The sequence below is a fragment of the Pteropus medius genome, unplaced genomic scaffold (genome assembly GCF_902729225.1).
Source record: "Pteropus medius unplaced genomic scaffold, Ma_sr-lr_union100, whole genome shotgun sequence".
Taxonomy (NCBI): Eukaryota; Metazoa; Chordata; class Mammalia; order Chiroptera; family Pteropodidae; genus Pteropus; species Pteropus medius.
This window is the reverse complement of record NW_024344370.1, coordinates 21,969,677-21,977,628: the sequence shown is the minus strand read 5'-3', so window position 1 is coordinate 21,977,628 and position 7,952 is coordinate 21,969,677. Positions and strand designations below refer to the sequence as shown.

The 7,952-nt window shown below is 30.6% G+C and overlaps 1 pseudogene; it reads right to left on the bottom strand.

Annotated features, from left to right (window-relative positions):
* Positions 1 to 5,240: 5,240 nt before the first annotated feature.
* Positions 5,241 to 5,356, bottom strand: LOC120608375 (uncharacterized; annotated as a pseudogene).
* Positions 5,357 to 7,952: the final 2,596 nt, after the last annotated feature.

Here is a 7,952-nt window from a genome sequence, read left to right as displayed (position 1 = left end):
TCTAATATAGGGGTGTAGTGGGAGGGTGAAGCGGGTAAAGAGGCCAAATATATGGTAGCTGAAGGAAACTGGACTTTGAGTGGTAAACACATAATAGAATATACAGATGTCAAATTATAATGCACACCTGAAAATTATATAATTGTATTAACCGATGTTACCTCAATAAACTTAATTTAAAAAAAAAGAATCATAATGAAATAAAGATATTTTTCGATAAAAAAATAATATAGGACTTTTTTACATTGGAAAGTGATTAAAGAATATAAAACTTTAATTTCAGCTATTAGCTTATGTAGTATTCCATTTCCCACTCAGCAGCAAGTGTTATGTCAATATATCCTGTCTTTACCATTATAAATTATTTCAATAATAAAGAAACAGAGCTCTCTTGATATTCCACATCGGAAAAACATTTATGATGTATTTTCCTGTTGCAAGTATACTTTATAATATTTTTGTAGTCATTCTTGTATTTCAATGGAACTGGAAAATCTCACCTTATAATTTCAACTTTGCAATCACATTCTGCATATAGTACAGTGAAATCCAACTAATTTCTCCCATTTTTCATGGGCCTTATCTTCAGGGCCTATTTGCATTTTGTTGCAATGTGACAGCAAGAAAAATGTAGCCAGTTGTATAAAAGCTAAGCCACATTGTCAAGCAGAAGGTTTGGTTTAATTTTTTTTAAAAAAAATAGATAAATAAAAGGAAGAAAATGAAAAAAGCAAAAAAGGGAAAGAAAAATATTCCTTCTTCCTAAAACAAGCAGAATTCTACAAGAATTTAAAGAAATATAATAGTGTATACATTCTTCTCTCGAAAGTACAGTTTTATTTTAAATTTAAATTCCTCAGAAACCTGGAGCATTGTGTTTATAATAAGAAAATGGCAGACAGACTCGCCCTTCACTGGAGGGCATGTCATATAGTCCTCGCTTTCTCTGCAAAACCATAAGGCTGGCAGTAGTGACAGATGAACAGCTTATCATTAATTTCCCCTTTTTTATGCCTTCAATCCAAATAGTGCATATTCTCCACAGGGAGACATCAAGGTCTTTGCCTTTATTTCTCTTGCTAACTCACACTGATTTATAAATCAACTGCAAATAAGAAGAGAGGGCAAATATCAATCTTCATTTTTTTTTTCTCCTGGCCTGTGCCCACTGGCACACTACTGAGCTTTGACTGAAAGGTTCTTCAAATTGTCCTGTGATTCATAGGCTAGGGAGTTCTCAGTGAAGACACAATGAGAAAGGAAATTTGAAAGAGAGAATTTGTGTATCTTGTCTTATAAATTAGAAGCTTTGTGATTGCAGTGTTTTAAAAAATGAGTTACCTAAAATGTCTGTCTATGATGTTCTTTTTAGGTTGGAAAACTCTGGAATATAAAGCCATTTGCATTCTTTTAGCATGGCTAGAAAAGCAGTAATCTTTAAAATGTTTCTTTAGTCTTATTTCTCCCCTTTATTGTAAGGAGCTAGTTTATAATATTTGAAGAATTATTCAAAACAGAACCTCAGTTACAATTGGTTTATTTTTATTGAATTGGTATATTTTTAACAGAATTATGAATGAAGTATTTTGTAGAATATATTTGAAGACTAGAGTTTGTTATACTGAGTTTTTAGCACATGACTGTTAATATTTTATATTTTTTTCAAATTGTTCATGGTACTTTGTCCATGATGAATGCTTAATAAATATTGTCTTATTCAGAATCTAAAATATCTGATGTACTGATTTAATTTTTAGTGGCAGTGGTCATTTTATATTAATATTTAAGATGATTGAAGATGTCTTTTTTTTTGAAGAAGAAGAAATTATAACCTGCTTTCCTGCAAAGAAGGATATTCACAGCTTTGTTAGTATATAAAAAAAGGAAGTTTTGGCTGGGGAAAGTGCATGAGAATTATATTGACTTATAATATTAAATCAATTTTGTACTAAAAGTAAATGCAAAACCACTAGGTGATGCAAGATGATTTTAAGCTCTTAAAAGTTGATATTGCGACCACTGACAAATTATAATATTTTATTACAAAGTATTAAGTGTTAATGCCGTTAAATGACTCCAAATGTTGATGTTTGAGGCTGCCTGCTGGCCTTTTGCAGGTGATATATCTAGGGATTCAGGGGTATTCCATTTTCTAGCCCCTTTTTTTTAAGGCTGCGGGCCTCATCTATAAATTACAACTGATGACAAAAGTAGAAGCTAACAGTGGCAGAATTAAGCCCAAAGGCAAAATAATTATATATATATATAGCCTTCATCAGTAAGGGAGAGAGCTATCAATCACTCCTCAATTATTCACTAGTTAACAGCTCTGCCCTTCCTTTATTGAAGGGTTACAGTGTAATTAAGTTGGCAGCATCCTTTTAATTCATCAAACATACAACACATGGCGGTGTTTGTTGCGATTGGGGAGCAGCACCTTTGTGAGTTTGACCCCTAGCACTGTTGCCATAGATGTGGAAAGCTTCAGAGGCAAGAGAGAATATTTATGCAATTTCATTGTAGTATCTTCATATACAGGCCTAACCTTAAAACTAAGGATATTTTTGAGCACATTCAAATTCATAACACTAACCTTAAATATGTAAATAAATGTGTAGGACTGTGTGTATTTATGGATGTGTGTGTTTAAATTGCACATATAGAACATATGACAATAAAGAGATATGACTGATTTCTGTCATGAAAATGAGCACTGAAACCTTCAGAATACAAACTTTGGGAGTATATCCACTTATTCCAATAAGACTGCCGTCATACTATCCTTTTTGAAGGGAGATTTGATAAACTTTTAGAACCAGTTTATACGGCACATCAGAAAATGAGACAAATGTCATTAGGCTCACAATTCTTGGTCTTTTGTTTTGTTTTGCTTTTTTGTTTTTGAAAATGGTGTTAATCTGTTTGATTACCCGATTTGTTTCAAAGTGAAATTGGTCTGTTTCCAAAAATGTCTTCCAAAACTCTCTCCTATTGAGAATGTTTTACAAAGTCTGACAACAAACCTAATGATTACAATGGTTACATTATTGCTGTCTACATGGAGCCTCCTCTCTTGTGAACTAGAAACAGAAAGACATTTGGATATTTAAGATGCAATGTGTTATTTTTCACAATTACTAGAGTTTTAGATTATTTTCTCATCTGACTCAAAAGCTATTATTGAACATCATTTATAAAACAAAATTCACAAATATTTTTTCATACTATTTTCTAAAATCTTTATGTAAATAGTTGCATTCCATTTACAACTTGGAACTTAACAACACTATCAAGAGTAATTCAATATTAAGAAGCTCAAAAAATATCAAGAAACCTGATATATTTTATTAGGTGGCTAATCTTACTAAGTACACATAACACACACACAATGGAGAAATACTATAACCAATAATAGAATATTTAAACTAAATAATATAAATCATGCACGGCACAGCAGCATGACATGAAAATTTTAGGATTTTGGAATCAATGATAAATTGTTTTAGAGACGATTTTCTATGTCCTCACTTTGTTTTATTTATTTATTTTTTTTGTAAATGTGGGTATTGCTATTTGACTTCCATGTGTTCTTTTATTAACTACATTATAAGAAAATTGAAGGTAAGAATGTATGTGATGCCTCTTTCCTAACTGTAGGTCCTAGCATAATAGCTAATATAATAGGGAAGCCAAAAGCTTTCATTGAATGAATGATCTAGAAAATATATGTGAAAACATTAGCTCAGCAACTACTAAGAATACTCAAAGGATTTACTTAGCTTGGTGGTTTTATTGGTGAGATATACAATCTTAAAATAAACTTTATCTATAAAATTAATAATGCGAGAAGAGATAGAAGAAAAGGACCAATAGTTCTTCCTGTCCAAAAATAAGTATGTAACATTTTGATTTGAAAATTTAAATTAATAGTAAATTTTGATTCTTAAATATAATGCCTTGCCTTTGTCCCTGATGAATTTGATTTAATCGAATTTTGCCTACTTGACCATTAAGATTTCAAAGTTTTCTAGGTTTTTTCCAACTAGTTCAGAGGATTTCTTTCCTACTATTTCATAGTTATACAAATTAAGCCTACAGGTACCTGGTTTTTATTTAAAAAATAAAAGATGCTATATGTCCTTATATTTAAATTATTTAAGTAATTGTTTCCGATATCTTCTCCTTCTCTATCCTGCATTCTTTCTATGCTTTGAGTTTTTGTTTATGATTCATTTTTTTTTCTATTTTAAGCAAAGACAAAGATTTATAAAATAAGCATTAAAAACATTTACTTTTGGGAAACGAAAATTAGCTTGCCTTTATCATTTAATGAACAATCTTCCCCTAATATTTTTTTTATTCCTAATAAGTTCTAGGAAGCAATTTTTCTAACGTCTTTTGCAAGTTGCATCTTATTTCTGGTTTTCACTTTTTGATTATATTGGCCTTCACTGAATTTCATAGTAGACTGGGCTAAATGTCCGATTTAGTATCTTTTTTTCTATTTATTTTAGTTTCTAGTTCATTCCTAAAAGGAGTTCAGTTGTCAAATTATTTTTAGATAATTGTCATACTTTATAAAATGTCACTCAATTATATGTGAAGAGAAATATAATATTACTCTTTTTAAAATTTTTGATAACCAAATGTTGTTAAGTTTATCGTTAGAATCTGTATAAAACTTTTTTTTCTAAATTGTGTATGGAAACATGTCAATTCAATTATAAAACCTTTAATGTCTTCATCTTTTGTAAGGAAAAAAGAAGCTTTCTAAATTCAATATAACTTCTAAAACTTTGTAAGTTTGTTTTAATGGTATCTTTAAAAAAAATCAAACAAATGAAAAAATAGCAGTGTAACATGGAGTGCTTGAATATGGGGATTACTCAAGAAAATATAATAAAAAAGCCACCTATTTTTCCTGTGTAATTCAGAATAAAACAGACTTAAGTTCTTTCTTAACTTAGCAGTCTCCATTGGAGGACCAGTGTCTTGCTTCACTTGGCAGTTGAAATAGAGGAAGGCAAATCTTCACCTTTTGTTTAGTCTCATAAGCAAACCCAGCCCATGAGTTTTTCTTTTTTAAAAAAATTCCACATAATAGAAAAATAATTAGTATACAAAGAAAATAGAATATGTTTAACAACACGTTATTAGATAGATTACTATTTAAACAACAATTAAGTGACATTGTTTTTTTTTTAACAAACTTGATTTTTTAATTTTATTATTATTATTTATGCCTATAGCACCTGGTCTTCCTAGGTGATCTCCCATCCAAGTACTAACCAAGCCCGACCCTGCTTAGCTTCCGAGATCAGACATCAGGTTTGTTCAGGGTGGCATGGCCATGGACCATGGACTGTAGCTCCACTGAGACATGAACCCAGGACCTTCTTCGTGTAAAGCAAACGTGCTAACCACTACACTATGGAACCACGTCTTCAAACTTGATTTTAAAATCATGAGTCACCCTAATGATGGTGAGGTGGAAGAAAATTTAATGGAATAATTATTTATGACACTAAAAAATGTTAAAATATCCAAAAACAAATATGAATTGTCATATGTTATACAAAAATGTTAACTATAAGATGATATGTCTACATATGAATATGGATAAGTATTGGAGTTAGAAGAAAAGACAAATGCAATTTTGGAAGGAATGTCTTTATGAATGATAATTTATCTTTCATTTTGTTTTAACTAATCGTACCACAATATTCATTTATAACATAATTATTTCTATTAATTCTCATTATGACCCTATGAGTAAAGAACTAAGAATGCTTTTCTAAGTGGTTTGAAGATAACTATTTGCAGTGGATTGGTGGGGGCATTAGCCCTTTTAACAAAACAATACTGCGCAATATATTTTTTCTTTTTAGGTTTTTATTTTACTTATGTTTTATTAAATTTATTGGGATTACACTGGTTAGTAAAATTATATATATTTCAAGTGTACAATTCTATAATACATCATCTGTATACTGCATTGTGTGTTCACCACTCAAAGTCAAATCTAATTTTGTCACAATATATTTGACCCTCTTTACCCTTTTCTTCCTCCTTCTCTCCCCTCCTCCTGCCCATATTTTAAATGGAGTTAGCAGGATGAAAAAAAAAATCATTTATAAATGGCCATTAATGGGGAAAATGTGGCATATTTCTCCCAGACATCATAAATAATTCATCAATTTAAACTTCTTTGTAATATTAGTTTCTTTAATCCAAAAGACGTCCAGAACACCTTCCTCCCCATGACCATCTTCTATTACTCAAAATAAGTTTTATGTTTTATTTAATGTTCAAATTAAACTCTAAGATTAGTTGCTATGCAGAGGAAACTAAACAACAGAGATGATTCTCCCAAATTAAATGAAATAATGGCTCATGCTATGTTAAGAGTGAAACAGATAGTGATATGAAGGAAATAAGGAAGCATATGTGGTACTGTTTGTGTCAGAACTATTCCAGAATAATTGAGGAAAGAACAGTATTTAAGCCGTTTTTCCTTAGCTAAGAGAGAGCAGAAAGGTGTATACTATTTTATGGTGAAATTGATAACATCCCAATAGAATTATTCAGAAGGAATATTTTGTGTTTTCTTTAGAGTTTTAAATTTACAGTTCAGATTTCTTTTCTTGTTAGATTGCCTCCCAATGCCTGGTTTAATATTGGCTCGAGCAAAAAGTTTTTGACTGCTCTTAGCCAGGAATCCCATAACTTGCTTCAATAGAAGATTTTTTGTGGAATTAAACAATTAAGCTTGGAAAATAAGAACAAAAAGAAAAGTGTAATAGCTCTTGGAAAAATGTTAGTGTTTACATAGTGTTCATGTTTCCTTCAATTTAGAAGTACAGCAGAGCCTCATTTTAGTCCACTTTTTTCATTATTTAGACATACTGTAGGTCAAATCTCATTTCCTAAATCTAACAAGTCTTAGTGTAAAAGCCAGAGAGTATGGTGAGTCTGTAAGGTGGATAGTCTTTCTGTCTCCAAGCATCAGGGTTATTATAAAGGAGTCTTACTGTTTTTCTTTTTCTCACTTTACTTGGTAGAAAATGAGGAATGGCATCTTTTCTCACAGAGAAACTCAGTGAATAAATTACTTTTTACTAAATACATACATTCTATAGGTTCCTTCTAATCTGAGACTATAAGATACAAACATATCCCTTCTGAGGTTTAGAAGATGAGATACTTCTATATTTTGAATATCTCTGAAGAAAAAAAAATGTTTCTGAACTATTCACTTCAGTTAATAGATCAAAGAGTCCAACTGTTTAAGAATATGTATGATAAAGTCTATAAAATTTGAACATTCAATATAATAATCATAGCACTCATACGACTCCCTATTCTAAGCCTCGTTCAATCCAAAAATTAATCCCATGAGACAGCTATTATTAGCTTTACTACAGGTGACATAACCAAGTAACAGAGAAGTTAAATAACTTACCTAAGTTTACATGGCTAGTATGTGGAATAGTGAGGATTTAAAACTAGGCAGTTAAAGTCCATAATCACTTTTAACCATTACCATTAACCACTATGCTCTACTGCCTTTTGAGTCTTGAACTAGATGATAAAATAAATGTTTATTTTTTCTTTTGATTTTATGATTAAAAATACCTCTGAGAGTTTCTTTCATTTCAGTGTCAAAATAAGATAATGCTATAATCTTTAGACTTATATTCCAGTATTTTAACAAAGTTTAACTTATGATATATGTATATAAAATACATCTTTAAAAAGAAGTTGTTAGGTAAAAGACAGTCAAGATTTCTGTGCACTATTTGAGCTAATCAGCTAAGCCTCTGAATAATGTTCATAAATTCCATATGCGTAGCTTTTACCCTTTATAAGCTCCATCTCTCCACTGGCCAAATAAACAACAATTTTTGTTTGTTTTCTGTACTTCCTGGTAAAACAAAGGTTAAAATCATGTA